Source organism: Podarcis filfolensis (genome assembly GCF_964270895.1).
Source record: "Podarcis filfolensis genome assembly, chromosome: 8".
NCBI classification, from domain to species: domain Eukaryota; kingdom Metazoa; phylum Chordata; class Lepidosauria; order Squamata; family Lacertidae; genus Podarcis; species Podarcis filfolensis.
In genome coordinates, this window is record NC_139611.1 from 41531409 (window position 1) to 41559040 (window position 27632).

At 43.1% G+C, this 27632-nt stretch overlaps 1 protein-coding gene across 2 annotated transcripts in view; it reads right to left on the reverse strand.

Moving 5' to 3' along the window:
* Positions 1 to 13304, reverse strand: part of ZNF469 (zinc finger protein 469) — a 224121-nt gene extending 210817 nt beyond the window's left edge. For both annotated transcript variants that reach the window (XM_083626157.1, XM_083626154.1), the window contains exon 1: positions 13094 to 13304. The gene's annotated coding sequence lies outside the window, so the exon portion shown is untranslated. The remainder of the gene's footprint in view (positions 1 to 13093) is intronic.
* Positions 13305 to 27632: the final 14328 nt, after the last annotated feature.

Sequence of the window (27632 nt, forward strand, 5' to 3'; positions counted from 1 at the left end):
TGAACTCATGGATTCCGTAAGCACACTTGTTAACTGTGGGAGAAGAGGAATGGAAAACCAACTTAGAGAAAGGAGGCGCTTCAGAACGGGAGCACAGGGAGAGAACGCCTGCATGGAGATCTTCCACTGTGTTGGATGCGTCACTATGATGACACATAGTGGTGCCAATGTGCAAAGAGAGACCATGCAAGGACTAGAAGATCACAGAGTTTGTGTTCTTTGTCAGCATGATGGGTTACTGCTGTTCTGTGCCTATGTCCTGGGATTACACAGTGTTTTGAGGAATAGAAATACCTTGTTTCACAAACTATTGCTTCTGAGTATTTCTTTCCCTTGAGCTTCTCATAGTGGCTTACAAAAGATTCTCAGAATACAAAATCCCATTCAAGTGTGGTAAGAAGAATAGAAATATAATGGTGCCCATATGGTGCCAGGATTGTTTAGGTGGCATTTCCTGCCCTCTTCCTTGGTGTTGCCCTTTGCCTTCCACCTACCAGGCAGAAGCCCATTGAGGTCCTCAGAGCAAGTGGGGCCAAGCAGTTATATCTCACACACAGCCTATGATGGGGGGCAGACTTCCCTTGCTAGCATGATCTTCTCCCAAAGACTTGACCACAAGCATTGAGGTTTATCAAGAACGAAAGTCAATCCCCAAAATTGGCAATAGGCTCATAGAACCCAAATATCACTTTCAAAATTCCAGGTGTTTGAGATCTTCAGACTTTCCAAATCTCCATGCAAGCTCAGAGCCTGGGGACCTGAGTGAGGGTTTTGAAATACAGAATCTGAGAATGCTAAAACAGAGAAGAAGACGTTAACAGGCTTTTAATGAATATGACAAATACTGGTCACTAGTCACACCTTATTATTTACTCTGGGAGTCTAAGGAGCAGCTTTAAGTTGTTCTTGTACACCAGCATTGTCTATTCTGACTGGCAGCCTCTTCCCAGGGTCACAGGAAGAAAGAGGCCTTTCCCCACCACCTGCTCCCTGGTCCTTTTTAAAAAAATGTAGAGATGTCAGGTATCGAACCGGGGACAGTCTGTCACTGATCTACATTCCTTCTCCTCAGACCACAGAATCTTCTAAGTGATGAGATGCTGCCCACAATCGGAGGCATGATGCTAAGTAAGAGACCTCTAAGCTGAAGATGGCTAGTCTCGTGCCCTGAATTTGGATATCACCAGCCCCTGCTCTTTTGGAGCCTGATAACAGAATTGAAAGAGACTCACATTTCCAAAGCATTGTTTAGTCCAAGCAAGCTGAAACCAGAAACAACACTGGTTTGATGATGCTGAAAGGAACAATCCTCTCATTTAACACCCAGTCACATAAATCGTAATCGCTAGTTACTGGTTCAGAGGATTTCATTTCACGCTCCGCATATGGCTTCCCTTTGCATATAATAAAGTTTCAAGGTGCCCAGTTTTCCAACACGCTCCTCTCTGCCAACACTGTCCCTGCGTTAGATGCATTTAAAACCAATTTCCATACTGACAAATGGCTGGATTCTACACTGGGGCTAGAGAAAAGGCAAAGGGGACCATGCATAGTGAGCAGGAAACATGCACGGTTGAGTGCTGTGCCCAATGCTGTATCTATTACATTCACACTTTCCAAAACAATACGAGAACTGAAACACAGCCCTCCTATGAAATTCACACTTATCCAAAATTTTGCAATGCAGTTCTCCAAACAATGAAAATATACATATTAGAGAAATGTGTGCCTAATATATCCACAAAAATATCAGGAGAAATTGCTTACAAAAATAGTACATTAGTCAAAACTGCAGATTTGCAGTGCGGCAACAGCTTCAAGCAGCAAGAACTGTGGGGGCAGCAGTGGCAGACAACCCCCCCCCCCGCCGCAGCCGCCATCCTCTGGGGTCCCCCCATCCGTTCCCCTCTTTTGGAAGACAGCTAGCTGTGCATCCCACCGGGGCTGCCATACACTCCTGACACTTCCTGTCCTCAGGTGCCATCTTATCCCATCGCTAGTGCTGAAGTGAGATTCAACAGCCCAGAAAGCTTCAGAGGAGCTTGCCTAGCTAGCTTTGGGGTCTTTCCATAATCTTATATTGAATTCAATGGCTTGGTGCCCTGAGATGTTCTATTTTCAAGATCAGTTCTTCCCTTGCATTATTAAAGAGAAATTTTGGAGTCCAATGAGGAAATTTATTCCAAAACAAAAAGAGGCCCCAAACCCACATTTGAAAACAAGCAAATTAGCTATGGATTTATTTTTTTTCTTTTACAAAACTCTCCCTATAGATCTCTATTAATAAAGCACCCATGTCTGGTTCCAATTGCACAGATGTTAGAAATATATACAGTCTGGAATTAAACTCTTGTTAAACTCTAAACTGTGTTTACAAACCACCGTTTGGATGCGTTCAGCTTGCCGTCTCGAACCCCCAACCCCTGAACTTACATAATTTGCAGCTCATTTTCCAAGCTGAAATCCAACAGGCCTCAAATAAGCCTTTGAGCAAGAGAAAGGGAGGTTGTGAGCGTCTAATGCAATTTACTAGTAAGTAAGCCCTCACATGAATGGAAATAAAATTCAATTTAGTCTAATTTGCAAAAAGACAGGAGTGTTTTTTCCAGCAGCTAAAAAGTTTTGGTAACCAGCAACACCCTCTAAATATCCAGCATGTGCTCATTTGTTAAAAAGATTTTTATCCGAGTTGAAGGATCCTGTCTTGATGATTACATTTATCTAAATAACTGCAAATCTGGTGTTACTCAATGTTGTCCAAAAAGAGGCAGAAAATACACAATATCAGCCCAATGTCTAAACTGTGTTTTAATTGTCTTTTTAAAAGTGTTTTAGATTTTCAAAATATATTCACATTATTCATTTGAAGGAATATTTTAATAAAATAATGTAGCCATTGTACAAACAGAAAAGAAGACAAACCTAACAAGGAAACTCAAGACTGATGAGGGGGATTCCATTCATTTCACTATTTTCTAGCTACATATTAAGTATTTGACTTTTTAAACAAATGGCTCCCACCTAGCGATGGGGGAGAATGCGAACTGACCCACACTTGAAATGAACTGGCCTAATTCACATCTTTTGGACTAATACTATGTATTTTGTTTGGTTGGTTAAAATGTTAATACTGTTTAACTGTCAATAAAACCTCTAAGCAATTTACAAATAATATTAAATTGTCAATTTAAAAAATCAACATTGAAAATAAGTTTATAAAAAAGAAAAAATCTACAAGTATATTCAATATAAGTTAATATATGTCTGCGTTATATGGCTGGGTAGGCTTGCCTAAATACATACATTTTTTAGTATGCGTTGGATAGACAACAGCGAACGTACTTGTCTAATGCCAGTAGGCAGAGAGTTCCAAAATGTAGGAGCTGCCACACTAAGAGATCCTTATAAGTGTGAAATGAACATGATGGGTCAGTTGTAATACTGCCACAGATCAAAGCAGTCAAGTGGGCATATATGGGATAAATGCAATCCTTCAAGAAAACTGATTCCAAGCTGTTAAGGGATTTATTTACTAACACATTGAACTTGGCCCGGTAACAAATCAGCAGCTGATGCAGATCTCTGAAAAGGGGTAATATATGCTGACAGAATCTCACACCTGTCAGCAACTATTCTGCAGCATTCTGTGCTAACTGCAGCTTCTGGATCAGAATGTAATTACCCCATAGATTTTGCACTTCTCGGAATTTTGCAATACAGTTCTTGGCTCAGGAAACATACTCAAAATGTGCTATTTTAGAAATGTATACATTGAGATAAAATGCATATCTAGATATGCATGTTTAAATAAGGATGGGGGGTTAAAACATGCAAATTAATGCAAAAATGGAGTGGAATTGACTTATAAATATGCAGGGAAGTGGCACACAGTGCAGAAATACCTCACTGTGTAATGCTGATACCAAGTCTATCCATACAAAAGAAACCTCAACACCAAGAACCAACGAGATCAATCTCAGCTTGAGCAACAGTCAGCTCAAATTGTATTGCACTGATTAATAATAATATTTTTTCTCTTTTATCTTCTTTCTGTTCAGGGAAATAATGCCTGAACACTTTATTGGCTGCATGTTTACTTGAGCTTGGTTTTTTTAAGCATCCCTGAAACACAATGGACATAAGCCAATCTACTAAAGCCTCTGAAAACCCCATTCCAAAAACTAAAGGGCTTGTCCATCTCCCCTTCCGGAACAGCCAAAGTTGGCCCTCCTTCTCCCCAAACAAGGATATTCTCACCAACCCTTTCCAATTCTCCATCCTTGAATTATTATTCTCAATTCTGATTGCAAAGGAGGGAGCCCACCCAGCTCACAAGTGAGTCATCTGTACATTGCACCGAGGTGTAACCAAGAGCATAGCTGAGACCCGGTGGTCTCAGAGTTCTTCTGGCCCAAAACACATAGAACTAGGAGGACGTTCATATCAAGACCAGCCAAAGTCCACTATGATATTACCAATTCATGCGCACATCAGCATTCCTTAAAGAATAAAAAAAGCACACCAAGTCTGCATTTCTGAGGGTCCTGAAAAGTTCAGCAGTTCTGTACATTTGTGTGTCACTAGTCATAAATCAGAATGGTATAGCATGCCTCTGCAGGGCTTTGGGGAAGAGTGGGTGGCCTTGGGGAGCAGGCTCTCGAAAAGGCACTTTGCTTCTGCTTTGCTAACCAGCAGCCAATACGATAACATCTCAAAAGTTGTCCTCGCCACAATAGGCATTGTTGGAGCCTCTTGAACAAAGCCATATTTTCAAAACATAAGAACAATTTTGACATTGGACTTTGTCCCTCCATCACTGCTTTCCTTTGCCTAAACCCTGGCACTGCAAATTTCCGAAAAAATAATTCTTTGTTGTCATTTGTGATGCCTTCCATTAGATCTTTCCAAAATTTACTAGTAGCAGCTCTCTCTCAATCTCTCCCTCTCTCTCTCTCTCTCGCTCCCTCTCAAATAGTTTTTATACTCTTTTCACTGGAAAACCTCCTGGTTGGCTTTTCTGATTGATTTAAAAGGAAAGGAAAGAAAGACCAAAGAAACGGTTGGGACAGCGCTTGCATTGCAGAGGGTTGGACAATATGACTCTTTGGGTCCCTTCTGACTCTATGGTTCTGCTGATTCCTACAGTATTTCGGCTGAGTGAGTTCCAAACTTTTCAGTTTGCAATATACCCTGCAAAGTGCAGCACTGGTGAGACTCCTCTCACAGCCACTCACAGTCTTAATTTGCTATACATATATGCAAACTGGTGTTATGGGCCTGTCACCCTGCCCACTGCGTGCTTTGAGTACCTAGCAAAACCCCTGGGGAGATGTGCACCAGGAAGTCCCAAGAAAACATCTATACTCACAGCCTTGCGGCACATATTTGAGAGAAGAGACAGCTAAGGAGTAAACCCTAGAATCATAGAATTGTAGAGTTGGAAGGGAACCCAAGGGTCAACTAGTCCAACCCCCAGCAATGTAGGAATCCTGCCCACAGCAGTTGCTGGGTAGGCTTGAGCAACCAACCTTCTGTTTAACAGCCAGATTTTTTGTGCCACTGGAAAGTACCTAAGATGGTTGGATGGTGCCTTGCATGGCTCCTTCTGTCAACTCCTGCAGCCAAGCTGGTGCCAAATGTATTGCTCTGCTTTCCTTTGGACCATGTCAGTGTAAAGTGTGCATTAAAATGGATTACATTAGGGGAAATAACACACAAAACTACATTGTATTTGGGATTATACTGCTTTGCAAAAATGTGAGTATTAGGAGAAATTTGTACTAAAATATTGATGGTTTTTCAAGAGGGTTTTTTTTTAAAAAAATCACAAATTCCTGCTGAAATGTAGAGAACTGAATTTAAGATTGTACAAATGAGAAGCAAAGAAACCGAAATGGACTGATTCACCCATCCCTACTGCCACAAAGTAAGTTAGGTTTGCTGGTCAAGGAGACCCAAGTCCCATCTCTGAGGTTCCACTGGCAGACCCAGCCTACTCCCAGGAGTGTCCACTTGCTTGGAACAAGAACCAAATGTGCAAATGACGGTGCCCACTCTGCTCTTCACAAAGAGAACAAAAGGGGCATGTCAGGGGTTGAGGTGTCTTAGCTTGTACCTTGCCGTGCATCTTAGAGGTCTGCATCTGATGTAATGACTGTGTGTAACCTGCATCTTCATCTACACCTTAACTGTGTGCTGACTTTGGAGTAAAGCCTCCAGGAATCTCAGGCTGAAAACTGTGTCTGAGAGTGAGAGTCAGGACACTTTTTAATGCACCCACCCACCAAGATCTGGGTCTGAGAGTACAAGGTTGTGGTGCCTTTGACAAGTTGCTATTATTATTATTAGCATTAGCATTAGTGTTTATTCATATGGTGTCTCTGATGTACATAGAATTAAAGTGAGGAATTCAACCCCAAAGGATGGGCAATCTAAAACAATAAATATAAGCAATACAATAAAAATTACTAGCTCTATAGCAGGACCCCTAAGACCGAGAGATGGGAAGGAGACTGACTGTGTAGAGCTCGCCAGGTGGGCAGAAGGTGGGATTTTGGCGGGTGCGACGGGGCTTGTGAGTAGAAAAAAACAAAACCCAATTTTCTATGCAACAATTAAATGAAGAGGAGACCCATTTTCCTCCAAAGTGGTTATCTTAATCAGCAGAGTAGAAGAAAAATACTAGATTGCACAAAACATCACCATTCGTACTTACACCAGAGGGCAGTGTACTTTAGCTCAGTAGGAGAGAGTTAGAGAGAGAAAGTGCTTCAGTTACCCATAATCCAAACAGCCCACTCCTCTCCTGTGCTTGGCTAGCCCCAAGTCATTAGACGTGATCCAGAGCAAAACAGCCAACAGCTCCCACAGTCTCGTGTCTTAGATGATTATCCTCCACTTCAAACAGCCAGCCTCCCCAAAGGCATTTCCATCTGAAAAGCCAAATCGCCCTTATCTCACCACTTTTATCAGTTTTTCTCAGTGTTTAATCATTAGTCTCCGTGTAACAAACTTGACACTCAGCAATTACAGGCCAGCATTGCAGGTTCTTTGCTAGTGAATGCTGAAAATCCAGAATTCAGAGGCAAAGGGATCCATCCAGGACACTGAAAATGTCGCTTTGGGGTGGGTGTCTTTTTTTTTTTTTTAAAGAAAAGTTCCAAGATTTGACTGCACTTTGGAAAAGGAGCCAAACGCTTCAGGGATTATTTGAACCTGAACCAAAGTGCCTTGGGTCAGATTCAAGGCTGACGCAGAAGTGCTACATGAATGGCAGGAGAAAGGGAAAGACTGAGAAAAACAGGTGTCTCCCCCGAGCAGTGTCAGATTTGTCCTCAGCTGACATTTTGCGGCTGTGCAGAAATTAAGAGCATATAACATATAAAAATATTTTAATGGATGTGTAACTTTCCCCTCTCTCCCTCCCAAGGAACCCCATATCTTGTACTGACATCCAGCCCTCCAAATAAATTATGTGAGTATCCGCCTGGTATATAAAATCAGATTAAATCTGCTCAATTTACATGCTTACATTATGTGATATTTTGTGGGTTTGGAATAGTTTGTTTTGTTTTATTACAAAAGCAACATGACGCAGGAGGCCAAGGAAAGGGAAAGGACGGCCAGTGAGGATATGATCTTCTCCAATAGATAAAAATAAGGACAGTCTTGTCACATCCCAGCTCCTGAACCACCACACACACACCCCCAATTGCACATTGCTGAAGATTAGGAACACAGGAAGCTTGACAGAATGTCATGGATCCATCTAGCTCAGCACCGTCTACGCTGACTGGCAGTAGATCTCCAGGGTTTCAGACAGAGTTGATCTGCAGCCCTAGCTGGAGATACCGTTGGGGTCTGAACCTGGGACTTTGCATGCAGAGCTGATACTCTTCCACTGAGCTACAGCCCTTCCCCAGGATCTGCTCTGCTTTCTGTATGGAGCACTCATTTACTCTTCAGTTTCTTCTTTTAGACCCATTTTAAAAGGGGAGACTATCAAGCCCAGCGGTAGAGCATGTGTTTTTCATGCAGAAGGTTCAGGTCCTGGTGTCTCTAAGAGACATAGTATACATTCATATAATTTGCTAGTATCTAACCCCAGTTTGACTGCATAGATTTCAGAAGCAAAGAATTCCAAAATACATTGAAAACAGTGTAGAGAGAACATTGGGTTTTTGGAGGCATGCTGAAACAACGGGGCCTTTTTCCATTTCCCCAGCTCAGGAAGGCAGAGCTCTAAATTAACTGTTGCTATAGCAGTGAAGCTAATCAGACTCAGAGATGATATATGGGCTGGAGACTTCGCCCTTTCCTGGATCCTGCCTATTTTGCCATCTCATCTATGCCCTGTTAGGGTAGCACTGGGCAGCACACTGCAGGCGGCACCACAACAACGCTGTTGAACGGAGCACGAGAGCTGGGGGGGTGCCAAATTTTAGCGTCACACAGGGTGCTGCTGAAATTTTAGAGCTGAAAGTCCGCCACTGCCTGTAGCCCCCCTGGGGGTGCTGGGGAGGAACAACCACTGGAAGTGTGGAGATCACCTAGGGTCTTCTGCTGTTCCTTTTCCAAGGAGACCCCATGTCCCAAATCTGAGCCAGGCTGAATCCTGACAGTTGTTGTTGTTTTTCAGTGGCACAGGCCCATCCTTGTGGAACTGCTTCCCACTTGGATGCACATTTGGCTCTCTTATTATATGAGTTTCATGGGGCCTTAAACATCTTTTTGTTCTGATCTGCTTTTAATTGATGATGCCGGGCTGGAGTTCCCAAAACTCTTGTTGGTTTTTTCCATTGTTATACCGAGATTCATTCTCTGGCCTAGACTGCAATATCTATGCTGCTGTTTGAATATATACATAAATACAATATATACATATATGTGGGTTTTATATATATCACTGCATGATGCCATTCTGAGCTGCTGCTTTTTAGCCCTGAAAGCCAGCAGAAAACTTCAGACTAAATCCCTAAGAGCAGAGCTTCGTCTCAGCTTAAATGCCCCCCACCCTGTGTCCCACTGCATCGTTGGCAGAGATCGATCCAGGATAATTAGCCTGAACCAATTTTCAGCCCCATAAAACTTTGCATGTCAATAAGGACATACCATGGACGTCCGCTGTCCTTAAGCGGCCCGTGAATGTCATGTTCCCTTCCAAGATTACAAATAAGAAGTTCAGCACTGCATTCCACATCCACCGGAAGATTCATATCTCCCTGGCCGCCGCTTTAAAGTGATTACCACAGAGTTGTTATTCCACCATGTGTATATATCATAAGGATGTCTCAAACATCTGTTTACATTTAATGGCTGGGGCCGGGGGAGGGGGGAAGAGGCCCACAGAATTATATATTTTATATTATTCTCTTTCTTCCAAGACCAAACGCAGGAACAGATGGATATAAATGATTTCCAACCCATGATGGAAGTACAGGGTGATATTAATTGGCGGCTGAGATGCCATTTCCACACCACACATGGCTAAGTGCCCAGGACACTTTTACGCGGCCAAATCCAACCCCAGATTGGGCTTTGTGGTTGGTACCCACAAACTGGCACGCAATTTGCCGACAAACTGCAAGAGAGGTAAGATTGTACGACTTTATAAACTGGGTGCTCAAACAAGGGAGGATTGTGTCCCAAACTTCTTGCCTTTGCTGCAGAATCACTAGCCATGGTTCTGAAACTTAGCCACTGGCCTCTGGACTACCACCTTCGGTATTTTTGGGTGTCCCTTGGCTTCAGGTCAACTCCAACTCACAGCTTTGCCTTCCGCCTGGGCTCTCACCTCATCAGAGCAACAGAATCTGATGTGGATCAGAACCTTTGGCTGCTCACTCTTCTCTCCCCCCCCCTTACTGTGTGTGTGTGTGTGTGTGTGTGTGTGTGTGTGTGGTGTATAGCTCCTTGCTACTATATTTTCCTGCTGATGTTGCTTGGTGCATTTGTTGTTTTTTCTTAATTATTACTTAAATGCTAGAAAAGTTTCAAGAGGTTTTTTAATAATAATAATAATAATCACGATTTTCTGTGGAATTGTGGAGAACTGAATTTAAGATTGGGACAATGAGAAACTTAGAGACACTCAAACTGACAGATTTTCCCTCCCGCCCTTGGAACCCTTTCTAAAAGTCTTGTCTCTTGGGCATCTGTTGATCCAATGCCAGGCAACTGTTCCACAGGTGCAGATCCTCCTCTAACTATTTATGAAATGTCTATCATCTTCCCTTGGGTGCATGTGCAGGCAGGCAGTTACGGGTGTCTATGGACTGAGGCACTGATCCAACACTGGTATTATTGGAAGTGGATCTGAACATGGCACCTCTGGTTCGCGTGCATGAGCGCGCGCACACACACACACCAAAAACCATGCACAAAGAAGCATCCTCAGAAGAATGCAACAGTTCTGTCTTCCAAAGTCACACTGGGTTGCCAAGGAAAGGGCAAGTGCCACCATCCAATTCTTGCAAGTCCCAAAATAATTGAGTAAGATTTAGTGATTTGAGAAAAAGCAAACAAAGAAGGACGATTGTTTTAAAAACAGCATTTTGCCCATCAACCTCACAAACGACACTGATGAAGCAGAAGATTGACAGATTCTAAAGATTTCAGCTAAGTAAACAAGATTTTCATTTTTAACCATCTAATCTCACTGATCCATGGATTAAATGTTGCAGGCCTTTTTAATCTATATACTTTAATCTATATACTATATAGTATATATACTATATACTATATGAGTGGGGGTCAAATGCCAGTTTTCTCTCTGGCATTCTAACCCCGCCATGCACATTAATTCCACCTTTCACAATTATTTCTGCCACTGAAAGCTTCCGGAGCGAGCTGGATAATAAACACAAACAACGATGAAACAAACAGTGAGTACTATTTGGAAACAATTCAACCACTGTCTTGGTGCCAATATGGGGCCTTTGTGTTGCTTTGGTTTCACCCAAGGATGGGAGACTGTGACAAACATGTCATGTGCTGGCTCTCTCTCCCCCTCTCCAGGGAAGTGGCTTCACTCAAGACACTTTTAAAATGTTGGCTGCTTTCTCAAAGAATAATTTTGCCTCTCCAAGTTGTAAATAACATCCAGGGCCATAAACAGCCAGCCAGGGACATGGCGCATCTCACATAAGCAAGGGGAACACTTGAGCCTCCATCGGTGGCATAGCCAAAACCTCTCCCTTCTCCCAGGAGTATTGCGGTCACTTGTGAATGTGATGCAGCTGTGGGCCATTAATGCAAGCAGGGGATGGACCAGAGGCTGGGATTCCAAGGGCTGAGAAAGCATTGCAAGCATGTCAGAAATTCAGGATCTCTTAGAGGGGGAAGGGGAGGCTTTTTCTTCTTACACATGTTCAGTGTGTGAGGATAGAGAGCAGCTGGGAAATGAATGGAGCTCTGAGAAGTCACGAGTCCATCCTCAAGGGGGAAGCCATGAAACATTACAGGCTTGTAGTGAAAAATGATGGTATGTCTGCAACAGATGTTCTCTCTCTCTCTCTCTCTCTCTCTCTCTCTCTCTCTCTCTCTCTCGGTAGGGCACATTGCAATGAATTTATAAGTTGCTGCCACACTGCTCTTCCTTCAAAACCGCATCCAGCAGCTTCCCATCCCATCAAGGCATAGATCAGATTCCAAGCCATTCAGAAAATGGTGCAGAATCAGAAGCTCGTGTGATCTGCTCCAGCTTGCATGACTTGTTGCACATGAACAATTTTTAATTGCATGTGTGGATCCAGCAAAAATCATTCAGGCTTATGGAAAATGCATCCCTCTCTCATGATATACTAGAAGTGGTGGACATGCAATGAAGCTGAATGTTGGAAAGTTTGGGACAGATAAAAGGAAGTACTTCATGCGGAGCATCGTTAAACTATGAAACTGGATCCCATAGGAGGCAGTGATGGCCACCAACTCAGACAGCTTTAAAAGAGGATTAGATAAATTCCTGGATGGCATTGCTATCAATAGCTACTAGCTACCACAGCTATGTTCTCTGCCCTCTACTATTGAAAGCATCAATGCTTCTGAATATCAGTTGCTGAAAACTGCAGGAGAGGAGAGCACTCTTGTGTTCAGGTCCTGCTTGCAGGTTTCCTATAGGCACCTGGCTGGCCACTGTGAGAACAGGATGCTGGACTAGATGGGCCATTGGTTTTTATGCTTTTATAGGATGGTCCTGCTAATGCTTCCTCTAGGTGTCATCTTTGGGGTTCCCTCCAAACCTGAAATTGTATATCTGTAAGATGGGATTTCTGTAAAGTAATAGAAACTGCTAAAGTAGGTCAAAGCAGTCACTTTGTTATGTTAATAGACCTAGCCAAGTTTGCTAAATGTTGGCTTTGTTATTTTAAGCTTGGGCAAAAGTGTTGAGTAGGAACTAAATAGCTGGGGAGATTTCTAGAAGGTAAGTCGCAGAGGAGAAGTCCTCTCCTCTCCTCCGGCTGCAAAAGTCAGTGACTGTAAGAAAAAAGTGGAACTGACCACACAGTTTTGTCAGTGGGGGCTAGAAAGCACAATGAGGGTTGGATTTTGTTCTCTGTGAGAAAACAAAGCTATGCCTAATTGACTGGGGGAAAGCCAAGATCTGCTGGGGAGTGTTAATACTATGAACCTTCTCTCTTACGTTCTGCCTGTATATAAGAGCAAATAAAACCACACATCATAAAGACAAGCTTCTAGAGACCTTCCTTCCAACAAAAGCAAAGCCAAGGTATGCACCAAGCCCCCTTTGTTCCCTAACTGCTGAGAGAATGAGGTGCATGTAACATTTGCACGCAATCCTGTGGAAATAATTTTTCCCTTCAGCTTAATAACAGCATCACTGAGAACTCTCCTTCCGCTTAGGTACAACGGCATTCAGGCAGCAAGATTAGATCAACTGAGAAAAACTAAAAGCCAGGTTGTTTTACACAGTTCTTTTAAAACGAACAAGATTTTACTCATCAAGGGCAAGAGGGAAAGCAGAAAATTGAAAGCTTTTAGAGGTTTCACCTCGGTATACATAATTATGTGAGAGTAAGGTAGAGTATACTCCCTTCCATATAGCACAGGCAAGACATAGAAAAATGTGGCTTACTTTTCCTCATAATGAGGGCATGCCTAGTTCAGGATTCTTGAAGAAGTGGTTTTGTTGAGGAGGAATCATCCCTGCTGCTTCAGAACCAACCTTGAATAGAAAAAATAAAACAAAATACATGTATAGAGGGACTTCTGTGTGAATACAATTTTTAAAAAACATTAAACATGGGGGAGGGAATCTCTGAATAGCTACCAATATTTATCTTCAAAATGAATGTTACACCCCCCCTCCAAAATCAGAAAATTATATCCACCACTGAGCTGTAAGACGGAATTTATTGCTGGATGGTTTTTGGAATCTATATTTTAAGAAAAATATAACTCATGTATTATATTTCTGAAAATTTTGAGTACGAAGAAGAATGCATTAGATGATTTTCTGAAATGCTTATTATTATGCTGTGATTGTATTATTATAAAGTGATGATAAAAAAAACCCACACACCAAAGCAAAGAAAGGATAAAGAGGTTTCCCCATTATAAAGAAACCACCACAGTTCAAAATGTCCTGGGACCAAACTGCACCTCTCAGTTGCAGAACTTCTCCCCTCATTTGCTGAAATCCCTTAGCTTTGTACTTATAGTACAATCTGCTGCCCTACAAACAAAACCCAGAAGCAGTTTCTAGTATCTAGTATCTATTCCAGTAATACAATAACAATACATAATAAGACATATAATATCACAGGAACATAATCCTGGGGGGGGAAACTAAAAATCAACAACGAACAGTTCATTTAACCCACATAAACGTTTAAGTAAGCATGCAGCTTACCAACAGACCAAGTCAAAGTATCCATTAAACAACTCCCTTCTGAAGGCTTCAAGAGCAGCACAGGTGAAACCAACCACACCTTGATGGCAAAATTGCTCAGACTTTTAAAGTGCATAACCTGATGTGCATTTTATGCTTTTCCTGTGAGCTTTATACAGTATATTTAAATTTCCTGGTCACTTCTTATATTGGGATTTCAGGGAAGGGCACAATAAGAACCATATATTAAACACAATTAATATTTTATATATGCTATTTACTGCTTAGCTACTACTTTTATTGTTTTAGAGAGTTTTTTTAAAGGAAAAATGCTGTTTTATTAATTTGTCTTATTTAATAAAATTTATACAGTTTGATTAACAACAGCAGCAGCAGCAACACCTCAAAGCGGGTTATAGGTGTAGGTGCTGATAACGCCAAGGTTGCATGTTTGATCCCCATATGGGACAGCTAGCTGCATATTTCTGCCTTGCAGAGGTTTGGACTAGATGATCCTCAGGGTCACTTCCAGCTCTATTTGTTCTAAACTGCTTTGAAAATACTTGGGATTATCTGGAAATGTTTGGTTTTTTTGTCCTCCCAAGAGAAAAAGAGACATAAAATAATGAAGAGCAGGCAGTCTTCATTTGAAACAACTGAGCAACAGAACAATCTGCCATGCAAAAGTGGATAATTAAACATCCACATCTGATTCCAAGTGGTTTTACCCTGCTCTTTTGCTATTTGTATCTAGATTTATTCTTTTTATTTTAAATTATTCATTTCTTTCTATTCCCAAGTATTTTTTTTCCAGAGGCTCTGAGATTGCAATCATGGTGCTATTAGCTAATTAATCCCAAACTCAAATAATGAGCAACTCAGGGTGTGGGTCCACTTACAAACAATGGGGAAAACTCCACTGCTACAATACCAAATGCTTGAAATTAAGAAATGAGTAAAATCTAACTTGAACTTCAGCCCCCCCCCCCCCGACCGCAATCTTGGCACTGCACCAAAGCAGGGACCCTCCCTTTCCATTGATTTTGCTCTGGTATAAATAGCTCATCAGCAAAGAAAAGTGAGTTTAAAGTATCAAATGTTCAAATTGTGCTCATCAACAAAGAGGATGCTCTCTTCCCTCTTGAAAGGCGGGAAGGCTGAGCTTGGACTGAATGAAGTGCCTAATGATACCTTAGCTGGTTCCTCCATCAGGGTTGGCTATTCACCAATCCTGCTTCATCAGCAACAAAGGAACTCTGATCACAAAAAGGCCAGGATTCAATCACATGTACTGAATCCCGCCTGGTTTTCATCTTATTTTTCCTTTTATTGCACAGACTCCATTAGAGTGAGTCTTTCCGATAATCAACATGGCAGCCATCTCCTTTTGAGAACAAGACGTTAAATAGGCCGAGCATTAGCTCCACAATATAATCATTTTACCTGCTTCCTATGCCGATTCAGCTTTCACTCAGCACTTACTGGATTTGAGAATATCAAGCTAATGTCACAGAATAATTTCTTGCAGAGTACAATTGCATAGGGCAAGAAGCACTGAATGCCTGCTCAGTGTTTGCTCTGAGTGGGTGTGGGGCAGGGTGCGGGCCAGAAAGGCTGCCTGTGGCTATCCAAAACATTTCCTTGTATACAAAGTGCAATAAAAAGAATAACTGAATATGTCTACATGTATATTCTAGCTACATGTATATTCTAGCTCCAGGACACAGCTCAAGGTGGTGCACATAGTTCCCATCCCCACAACAAACCTGTGAGGTGGATAAGAGGCAGTGACTGGCCCCAGTGAGCTTCATGGCTGTGGGGATCAAACCCTGGTCCCCCAGGTCCTAGTCCAGCATTCGAACCACTACACCACACTAGGTCTTTGACTAATGGCTCTATTTATGATGTTTTTATCTTAGCTGTCCTACTGTCTCCAAAGCATAAAACAAATGCATCAAAATGGTCATTGATAGGTAGCATAAAAATGTCATGGCTGCCAGCACAAAATGGCTGCCTCAGGCAGCTGAAGAGGGGGGGGGGGAAGAGGTGCCAGTGAGTGAGGACTGTCACAATCAAAGCCACATTTCCTGAGGCTGGAAAGCTTTTACAGCAAAAGTGGTGACTCTTGGTTGAGAATATCTTTATCTATGTACAGAGAGAGAGTGAGAGTATCCACATTCACACCACACATTTTAAGCACTGTGGAACCATTTTAAATAGCCATGGCTTCCCCCTGTAGTTGGTTAAGGGGGTCAAGCACTGTTAGGATACAGCTGCAATATGTTCAGATTTTCCCGGACATTACCAGGATTTTGAAGGCAGAATTGACATGGGGGGGGGATTTCCAAAAGGTGGCGCTTTGTCCTGGATCTTAGACAAGTCAGTTATGTTTTTTGGCCTAACAACTTGGGGTTGTCTAAAAAAAGCTCATCAATTTCGGGGTGTCCTGGTTTTTACTTTTTGAAATACGACAACCCTAAGTTAGGAGGCCCTTATTCCCCTCACAGAGTGGCAATTCTCAGAGGGCTTTAACAATGAATAGTATTAATAGTGTAAAAGGTGTATTGAAATATTTAATAATTGAAATTAAAAATGAGAATGACATACCCTTCAACATTTTGTGAGGAAAATTCAGGGCATTCCCCCCCTCAACCATCCCGCAACTCCGTTGCTCTCCCCCTCCCTGGCTCTCCTGCTCTCCCCCCCTCCTTATCCCTGCTGTCTTTGGCTTCCTGCTCACGAGGTGATGTGTCTCCTAAGTGGCCCTGGGAAGGCCGTGCCAGGCCTGGCAGCCACCAAGGCAACACAAGGCAGCCCCCAGAAGTCCATGCCAGATCTAGCCTAGCAGCCGCCGGATATAAAACAAAACCTGGAGCAGCCCCAGGACCCACAACACTATCTTTTCCCTGCACCAACTGCACTTCCAATGGCAGGAGGGGATCATGGGAAGATCCCAGAGGTAGACCACAATGATTAGTACAGGAGGACATCAGCTGATCTCAGGCTACTTAAGGATTATTAAAGGTGCTCCTTCTGGCTGCTGCCTGGTTTGGTGGCCTTCTCAGTGGTGACTCCCCATTTGTGAAATGCACCCACTGGTTGGGTGTGTCGGTCTTGCTTGTTACTGACTTTCAGGAGACATTTTAAAACATTTGATAGCTGAAGGACACTGGACATTAGCAACTATGAGGGAATGGGATTGACTTTAAATCTTTTTAGATGTTATAAACTGTTTTGAGATGGTTTTCAAATGTTTTGAATACGTGATTTTAAAAAACACCTTTAATTGTATCATTTTAACCTTTTGGTGTTTACCGCTCTGGGCTCCATTGGGAGGAAGGGTGGAAGAGAAATTTAGGAACAAAATAAATAAACTCAAAACTTTGGAATTAGTCTGCCACAAACTGGAGGCTAATGCAGATGATTTGGATACCAGTGCTATTTATTCCAGGAAGACCACAACTCACTGGGTGGAGCACCTGCTTTGCAGGCAGAATGTCCCAGGTTCAATCCCTGGCATTTCCAGTTCAAAAAGGTTCGAAGTGCAGGAGAGTCCTAGAGAATCACTGCCAGTCAGGGCAACGCTAGTCTAGATTGATCAATGACTTGGTTGGGGAAGGCTGTAGCTCATTGCATCTGCTCTGCATGCAGAAGGTCCCAAGTTCCAACCCTGGTATCTCTAGGTGGAGCTGGAAAACCTCCCTAGCCTGAAGTCCTGAATACCTGCAACTGTTTTGTGGATGACTACTGTTTACATTATTTTGTGGATGACTACTGTTTACATTATTATCACTTTGCTTTCTGCATTGCATTTTGCTCTGACCTCACTGTTTGCAATGCCCTTCCAACCATTTATACTCAGGATAATACTTTTGCATCTGCTAATATGAACTGTGGTCCACCCATGTTTCATATTTAAGGTGCTACAAAACAGTTGCTGGTGATAACACAGGCACCCTGACATTGTATCTTTCTGTTGCCACCAGACTCCCTGCTGTTTTTGCAAGGGTCTCACACAGCTGCCCCTCTGGAAAGAGTTAACAGAGAGAATTGTTTCAGTCCTGAATACCTGCTGCCAGTCAGTGTAGACAACACTAAGCTAAGTGAGCCAATGGTCTGACTTGGTATAAGGCATCGTCCTAAATTCCTGGTGTTACATTCCTCTAAACTGCCAGCTCCAGCTGATATCCTGGCAGCCACATTCTGGACCAACAGATGCTCCCAAAATGTATTTGAAGGCAGAGAGTCTCATGCGGTGACTCTCTGGGTGAAGGGCTGTGAGTCACATCGTTGCAACCCAATGGTGAGTGAAGAAACTGAAAGAGCAGTTCATAAAAGAATGCTGCAATAATAGCTGCTTAATTTTAAGTGGGCTGTTATCCTTTTTGAGAAGAGTAAGAAGAAAAGCCATTACGCAGAAGGACACCAGAAGGGGGACCAAAGGAGTGCAGTGTTAACATGTGGCAGCCATAAATGGTAAGAGCTTTACCAAATCCACCTGCCAGGATCAGGAAGTGATAAAAAGAGCCCCCTTGGAGAGCAGAAAAAATATTTGCAGACACCTTTAGTGTTGTTCGGATAAGAAGACCCTCCTGGAAGAGGACAGTGGAAAAACAGTAGATCTTTCACTCACAAAACAAAAATAGAGGGTTTACCCCTCGCTGTAGGCAAAGCACGAGAACTGGCTACCCGTGGAGACTTCACAGCTGCAAGGCTGACATTTGAATAGGGTTTTAAAGGAAAGCGTAAGAGCAGAGCATTTAAGCAAAACCTTAAGGTTAAACCATTTAGATGCAGTTGTTTGGATTTCAACAGCAGCTTGTGTGAGGAACATTTCATAGGAACACTGGAAGCTGCTTCAAGCTGAGACATTTTATTGCTCTATACTGCATAGGCTCAGTATCGTCTACACTGACTGGCAGTGGCTGTCTGGGGTTTCAGGCGAGAGGAAGGTGTCTTTCCAGTCCTGTCTGAAGATGCTGAGGACTGAACCTGGAATCTTTTGTATGCAAAAAGGATGCTCTAACATTCAGCTATATCTTCCCCCTCCAAAAACACACCACTATTGAGGTTCCAGAGGGAGTGAACAAGTAGAGAGGGATATACAGAACTGCACTTTTTGATTGAGCAGAAGACAATAGATAATGCAGTGAAAAGTTGAAAGAGCTGGTCACAAAACTCTGAATTTTAAAACGGATATTTTGCATCCAGGCACCTGTCCAGACACGTCTCCCTGGCTGGATAAGGTCTGTAGTCACCCTGTTCAAAGGCCATCTGGATTCCCCAAAAGAGGCTTGTGAAACTAAATTGGACACATCTGTAGACACACACAAAATTAAGCCACGTGCTGGTGAGAGGCAACCTTTGACATCATTTGTCACTTTGCATTTCTTTCTACATATTGGTTTGCACTGAGGGGTTTTCTCCTCCCCCTCCCCACACAGTAAGTTACTGTAAGTACCTTGTAACTGCAGAACAAAGCCTTCCTGCCAAAACAGCCCCCTGGAAAAAGGCACTTTCCTGGGATATTTTTCGCTTTCCAAGAACTGAATAATGTCAGAAACAAGAAGCTATAAACTTTCATCTAGCCTCTCCCTCAACTGTGCTTCTCAGCAAAAAAATGTGGAGTTGGGGGGGGGGGGGGAGTTAAGTCAAATCTTTGACAAAAACTACTGGTAGCCATAACATTTGCCTCGTGAGATGGGGGGAGGGATTGGTGATGTGATAGGCTGGAATCACCCAGGTGAAGATTCATTCTCAATCACCTTTGCCATCAGGAATGTCCTCACTTAGCCAAATCTGATGAGCTACATCACAGCAGGGCATTCTCACATTCGCTAAGTGATCTCTGATTGGCTAGGGATGCTCTAGGAAGGAGAAAGTTCAATAGACACACACATACCCCAAATTGTTCAAGAAGAGAAGAAGAAAGGTGGAAATAAAGCAACAGCAAAAAGGTATTAAAGAGGTTCATAGCTCTCCCAAAGCTATAGTGTCAAAACAAAACTGCCCAATGAAACTGATCAGTTGCAGCCTTAAAATGCTGAAGTCGACAGCCCATTTCCAGTGTTACATCTCTTAAAAGGAGCATCTCCTATATGTGACAGGCTCATCAAAAAATGTTGGGTGTTTTGGACTGTTGTCTTTGCAAAAATTACTAAAATGACTGGACAGGAACTATTGTAATCTCCAGATTAAGCGTTTTTCAAAGCAACAACAGGGTTTGCCATTTCAAACCTCTACTTGGTTATATTCTTGCAGCTGCCCAGCTAGTTTGTTGCTCAATATTGGAAGGACCTAAATGGCACTAAAATAGCTAATTGGTATATGATGACTTGATGAGTTGTTTTGATGGAGGAATTAACAAATAACCTACGTTTGGCTAAAGGAACAAAATATGAAGAGTCAAATTAGCATATTGGTGCTCTTTTGAGGTTTGTGCAACCAAAAGTGAAACAGAGACATATTCCAGCAGCAAAAAAAGCTTTCTGGCTGCTATGAACATGGTGGTCTTTAATTGTTATACTTTCTGATGGGATGTACTGACAAGATTAATGGTTTTGGTGGTTTTTTGTTTTTGTTTTACTTTAGACTCTCCTTGTATCCCTCTACAAGATGAGGAGGGGATTGTTTTGTACTATTAAAATTGCGATATTAAAAAGATATATTTAAAACACACATGCGGAGTGCAGCTCCTAACAGCAAGTACACTCACAGCATATTGAGAATAACGATTCTGCCTTTGGAGATGAAACAAAAGAATTGGAATCTGCGAAAAGTCTTGCTTTCCCAGCACAATGTTTTGGGGGGTGTTTCTTTTCCTTTTTTTTCAGACAGTTGCGAAGGAAGCAGCTGTGATGACACCCCTCCAGAGCGGGTCTTTCAGAATGCTGGAGCGGGTGATGGAAAGCGAGCGGCGCTAATCTCGGGATCCACACCACATATGCATTATTTTTCCAAGACGAAAAGCCAATTTCATAGGGCCGTAAATCAGCGGCCATAAAAATTAGCACTTTTGAGCACACAGAGCTGCTGCCAGGTACAAGGTCTCAACTCTTTGAATACACAGACCACAAACTCAAGGAATGCAGTGTGTGAAAAACCCACACATTTGGAGGAGGAGGAGGAGGAGGAGGAGGAGGAGGAGGAGGAGGAGGAGGAGGAGGAGAAGGAGAAGGAGAAACAGAAACAGCGGGGAGAGGGATGCAAAGTGCACCACCCAGGGAGGACAACTGTGAAGACGGCACTACGAGAAAAAAGGCGAGAGCAGAAGCATTCCCATCCGATGCTGGTGCCAGTGTGTGCCCAAGAAGGCCCTGCTCACTGATACGGACATCCTCATCATTCTTATTCTTATCATTTCATTTATGAATCACTTCCCATGAAGCAGTGTTATATTGGCCATGATGACTGAGGGTCTTAGGAGCCAACAGCATCTGGGGGGCTGCAGGTCCCCTACCCTGGTCTACAGACCAGTCGTGATCACTGTCCAAGGCATTTGGGTAGCTGCCCTTCTCATTAGGCAAGTTGTGGAATGAGGGGATTGGATGTGATGCATGGAATCCAGCCTCAGGCCCTGTCTGCACTATACATTAAAAGCAGTATCATGCCACTTTAAAAACTTGCAAATTAACTGTCATGGCTTTTCCCAAAGAATCCTGGAAACTGGAGTTCATTAGGAGCACTGAGAGTTGTTAGGAAACCCCCCCACACACACACCCGAGCTGCAGTTCCCAGAGTGGTTTAACGATCAGTCTCCCTTCCTAGGGAACTCTGGGAACTGTAGCTCTGGGAACGGAATACGGGGTCTCTTGACAACTCCCAGCACCTTAACAAACTATAGTTCCCAGGAACTTTGGGAGAAGCCATGACTGTTAAATTGCAATCATACTGCTTTAAATGTGTAGTGCAAATGGGGCCTTGGTATGTTTAAAATAGGCCCAGTGAAATCAGTGTATCGCTACGAATGATAGCTCAGTTGGTTAGAACATGGTGCTGATAATGGCAAGGTTGCAGGTTCAATCACCGTATGGAGCAGCTGCATATTTCTGCATTGCAGGGGGTTGGAATAGATGACCCTCAAGGACCCTTCCAACTCTACTGTTTTATGATTCCACTAGGATCCATCCCACTGGTTTGTTCAGAATAAACCCACTGAATTTCATGGAGGCAACTAGTCTTAAGTCCATTTATTTCAGTGGGTTTATTCCAGCCCCTTGTGTTTACTTTAACTCTGGACAGCAGAATATCTCCATATTTAAGTGTTATTTGGAGCTCTTTATTTTTGGCTCCTGCTCTGACACACGACCGATTATGTAATAACATACCAAAGAATAAAAGATTTATATTTATTAATACTCATCACCTGTTTTTGTTTAGATGCACTTATGCAATGAAGCTCTCCTTTTCCACCCTCTGCTCAAACACAAAAGAGTTATGGCGAGGATTGCTGGCTTGCAGTTCCACCTCCGCATCTTGGATGTCTACAAGAAGACATCCTGTAGAGGCAAAATTACCCAGCAAGGACTCCAGAACCTCCACGCCTCCTGCTGTTTGAAATGGCAGCCCACAGGCCAAGTGAGCTTAATGGCACATCAAGGCTGAAACAGGCACTCCAAGCCAAACCTTTGGCAAATCCAAAAGGCATTCACAGCCAAAGCAGCCAAGCCAATTTGTCCACTGGGAAATCGGAGGACATTCTTGGACGAGCAACTTGAGGGACAAAGCCCTGGCAGAGGAAAGAGTTGGGCAACAATATTCTGTTTCTTGGCATAGGTCTGGGCTCGCGCTTGTGGGAAAGGAAGCAGGGAGGACTGGCGGCCTGGTCACAATAAGAGATTGGCTTCCGTTGCCTAAAAGATAAGGAGGAAGCTGGAAGGAACTAGAACTTTCCATGTGAAAAGGCAACAAGCTCAACATACTGTGGCTGCCCGTCCTAACCCACCATCCAGAGCAGAACGTTCCGGGAGGTTACAGAAGTGCCAAATAAAGCAGTCACTTAAAACAGCTGTATCAACAACAGGATAGGAAAAGGCTGTGGCTCAGGAGTAGAGCACATGCCTGGCATGCAGAAGGTCCCAGGTTCAAACCCCGGCATCTCCAGGTGGGGCTCTGAGAGACACTTGCATGAAACCCTAGAGAGCTGCTGCCAGTCAGTGTCAACAATAATCAGCTAGTGGGACCAAGTGTCTGACTCAGTAGAAGACTGCTTCCAATGGTCCTGTTTTAGGGAGTAATTACTGAATCATGCCACTGTGACCCTTTCCTAAAGTAGCTTTCCTAAAGTGTGGAGTCCAATATACTGTATTTTTTGCTCTATAAGACTCACTTTTTCCCTCCTAAAAAGTAAGGGGAAATGTGTGTGCGTCTTATGGAGTGAATGCAGGCTGTGCAGCTATCCCAGAAGCCAGAACAGCAAGAGGGACCGCTGCTTTCGCTGCACAGCAATCCCTCTTGTTGTTCTGGCTTCTGAGATTCAGAATATATTTTTTTTCTTGTTTTCCTCCTCCAAAAACTAGGTGCATCTTGTGGTCTGGTGCGTCTTATAGAGCGAAAAATACAGTATTTGCCTCTGTGCTTACAACAGGATGGTCCAATGACAGTTTCATCGCAAACAGAGCTTTTTACAAGCGCAACATCAACAAAAAACGCAGTGGTCGTGCAAATATGACCTTTGTCATTAAAAACAAAAATTAAACCATAATTGCTAGGACTCTTGCTATTTTTCTAGAAAAACTGGTGTCGAAACTCTCCATGAAATCACACTTGTAATGGCAATGACCGGAGAGGTGCGGGAACTGAATTCCGGTGAGTTCCAGCGGGGGGAAAAACACCAGCCAGCACTCAATGGGCAATATTCTGATGCCTCAAGTGTCAGAATTCAGGAGGCTTTGGGCTCCTTTGGGAAGAGTCAGTGTAGAGCAGGCCGGCCCTTCAGGGCAAAAGGGGCATTGTTCCGCCAACCTCAGCAGGACCTCAGCCAGCCCGTCTGCCTTCTTACAATCAGCCCAGGGGGCAGCCCTGCCTGTCAGTTACCTCCTCCTTACTCTCAGAATAGCCCTTGTGGAACTCAGCAGGGAGAAGGCAAATGGGGCCTAAGCTAGAATGTGTTGGTTCTGCCTGTCCTGGCGTCACCTACTGTTAGCTTCCCTGCTTTCCACCCTAGCAGTCCCAATGGGCACCAGACAACACTGAGTTAGGACGTTAGAGTCAGGCCAAACAGACCCCACTCAGCCCTGAAGTTCACTGGGTGATTTTGGGCCAGCCCATTTCTCCCCGGCTCGTTTTCCTCACAGGAGCTATTGTGAGGATAAAACGGAACAGGAGTGAGGGGGGCTGTACTAGTTCTAAGGTCCTTGGCGAAAGCTTGGGATTAAAATGCTAATTAACAACAACAACAAAGCAGCGCTCAAGAGGGTTCCCCCCTGCCAGGATCTCTTAACACTTGGCTATATGATTCCCCCATAAGTTTCCTACTTGCAGACCCTTCCTTATACTCCATTCATTTATGGACCAAGGAAAAGGGTCTGCAGTCAGGAAAACATTTGCAGGGTAAGTGGGTGAGCAGACAACGCTCTTCCCCCTATGCACCCAGAGATGTGGTGCAGCAGCAAGGGCCATTCCTATCTCAGAGAGCCATCTAGCTGGAGCCCTCCCTCATCCCCACTACCCATGAAGTCAAACTCCAAAGTCTGGTCTGAAAGAAATCCTTATGTTTCATTGTGTGCCTCTATGCGCCCATCTGCTAAACCTTGCAGGTGACCTGACAGCCTCATTTTACCAGATTCAGAAAACAGGCAGGACGAGCAGCAAGCCTGCTTTGGGGAGGGAGGCACGGGCTCAGTGCCGTGTCTACGGTCTTCATATCCAGCCAAGAGCACTCGCTGTGAAGACTCACTCACCATCCTCGGTGATTTAAATAGCAATGAAATGTATATTTTCTGAGAACTGGGACAAAACACTTCCCCAGCAGGGAGGAGGGGATCCCATAAAACCTGCTACCTGTGTGCTGTCTGCTTTGCGCTTTTCGGCATATATGGAGACATCCAAACGCCACAAGGCAGGCTGGCCGTCAAGGGTGATGGAGAGAGCAGATGGGGAGATGGAAAGCACAATTTTATTTTATTAAAAAAAACAATGCTCTCCAGGCTTGGCTTGCACCAACGCAAGGATCTGTCAAGCCACTGCTAAGGAGCCAGAGGGGAGGTGTGGGTGTTAAAGGGGTATAAAACACAATATCCAGAGAAGCAGGAAAAGGTCAATCCGCCAGTATTGCTGCAGAGTATTTCATTTCAGCTTTCAGGCTGTGTAAGCTGATCTTTGGAAAGAAAGCAAGTGAATGCCCATGTGTCAGCTGAGATGTTTCCTGCCACTGTTTACATCTTGGGGGTAGGGAGAAGAGAGAGGGAGAGCCTGGCGGGGGGGCGGAGGAAAAGAAGCCCAGTGCTGGCTTAATAGAAGCTACAAATCATAGATGAGCACTGCTTTTAATTGCCAGGAATGTTTTGAGTTTTATCCTACCCGGGCCAATGCAATTAGCAGGTATCTTACAGGAAGCACAGTGTTGCATTGTGCAATTTAGGTTAATTAAATGAGAGCCCAATTAAAGGTGGCTTAATTAAATGGCAATTAAATAAATTGCAACTAATTACTTCTTAATCCCCCTTCATAGCTGAAAGTGAACAAATCAGTCTATCAAGTTGCAGAATCATTTTTGCCTGAGTTTTGCTTGTTCATTTAATGCAACCCTATGAAAATCTTTTGGAGAATCCTCCAGATGTACATGGATAGAGACTGCCTTTCCACCCCCTCACAAAAAAAAAATGTTTGGTGAAACTGACTTGACACCATTTTCAGCAGAGTTCACTGCAAACCACAATTCCCATCATGCTAGGCTGCCCTATTTCAACTTGCAAACTACAATTCTACCAAATATCACAAAATAGTGTGCAAGCTTCAAGCTCTCCAGAACTCTTCACCATCTTCCTAGCTCAGTTTATAATCTAGCCAGATTACGAATTCTGGAGAACTCAAATGCTTGCTGGTTATTTTGTAACATGGGGTTTGGGATTTTGATTCTGGGCTAGCAAGGCTACCTTAACTTTTTGTGTAGATATCACCTCAGTGTTTCTTACAAATGGATGAGGATTATCATTCCTATTTTGTCCACAATGCTGCACTGAAGCCGCTACTTAGGGTGCTCTGTCCCCCGCCCATTTGTCCAGTGCAAAAGCAAAGAAAAGCAAAGAAGAAAACAATTTTGCAAGCAGCTGCTATGGCAGCTCATGGTTCTTTAAAAGAGATATAAGTGATGGCCACTCCCGCTTCCAATATCTTAAGAATCCTGGAAAGAGCAAAGGCCTCATTTGCGAAACTGACCGTACTTTTGCAAGATGCAAAGACTAAGCAACAAGAGACACAAAACCACGCAATGGGGGAATGAATCTTTCTGATCAAAGAATAAAATTAAGCCAGGGAAGATTTCAAATTTTTGACATTGCTCTCATCAGCTTTTCCATCTGTCCTTGAGCACCGAGAGATAGCAAAATACTATTGGAATAAGAAGAATATTTAAAACACAATATAAATATTGTTGACACTGCCTGCGATATCTCACTCACCAGGGCAAACGTGTTTCATTAATCTTCCCATGCCCTTTTATGCAGGATATCTTATCTTGGGATCACTCCTGAGCTCACTCCATAGGACATCACAAAGCTACAGTTACGCCAATAAAATATGGATTAAGCATTATTAATATTTAACTGATGGACCCAAAGCATGTTCCTAGGGGGTTGGATTTCTGCTGGAATTTTGCTCAGTTCAGAACAGAGGCACTCACCCCACCCCAATTCTACCTGTGGTACCCAAAATGTGGATCTCTGTTTTGTTTTGTTTTTGAATATTTGGAAGAGATGTGACAAGTGGATGCATTTCTGCCGAAATATTTTAATTGTACTTTTATCATTAGGTAGCTTTTATTTTGTTGTGATCTGCCCCAGGATAACTTATGATGAGGAGTGCTATAGAAATTCTATAAATAAATTGCGAACACATGTATATAAAAGCAGATCCTGTACATCAAAGCACTTGCAGAAGCCCAAACATTTTGCCATGAAGAATTGATCTCTGGTTTGTTGGTCAGTGTAACCAATGTATGATTTCTGTGATTCACTGCATGCTACCAGGATCCAGAACAAACTTGTCCTAAGTGTTGTATGATGGATAGATGGGTGGATAAATGGATCCAAATGGATTAAAGGGCTGATTGGTGGGTGGGTGGGTACATACATACACAGAGAGAGATTGATAGATATAAAACTTATTCACAGAAAGGTCAATTTATGCCACAATCTACTCAGTTCCAAATACAGGTACATGTCAGAACACACTCCCCAATCCCACCTGTGCTGCCCAGGGGAGCTTATATCAGTACTTAGAACACATGCATTGCATCCAAAAGTCCAATCTTTGGAATTTCCAGATTAAAAAAAAATTGGTTCTCAGGTTTGGGGGCCCCAAAAAATCCCCAGCCAGAGGTCCTTGAGGTTTCCTGTCCAGCAGAGCAATTGTATCAAAAATATCAAACTAAGAGCATCAGAAGTTGCTGTCAATGCAAGCCTCCATCATCATTCTAGCAACCATTCCCAGAAAGTATCCAAACATTTGCATCTGCAATTTTCCCTGGCCTTCATATAATTCATAAAATAAATACAGATGACTTGAAGCAAAGGCACAGAATCTGGTTTTCCCCCAAGGAAAGGTTTTCATGAGTTTGTCAAAC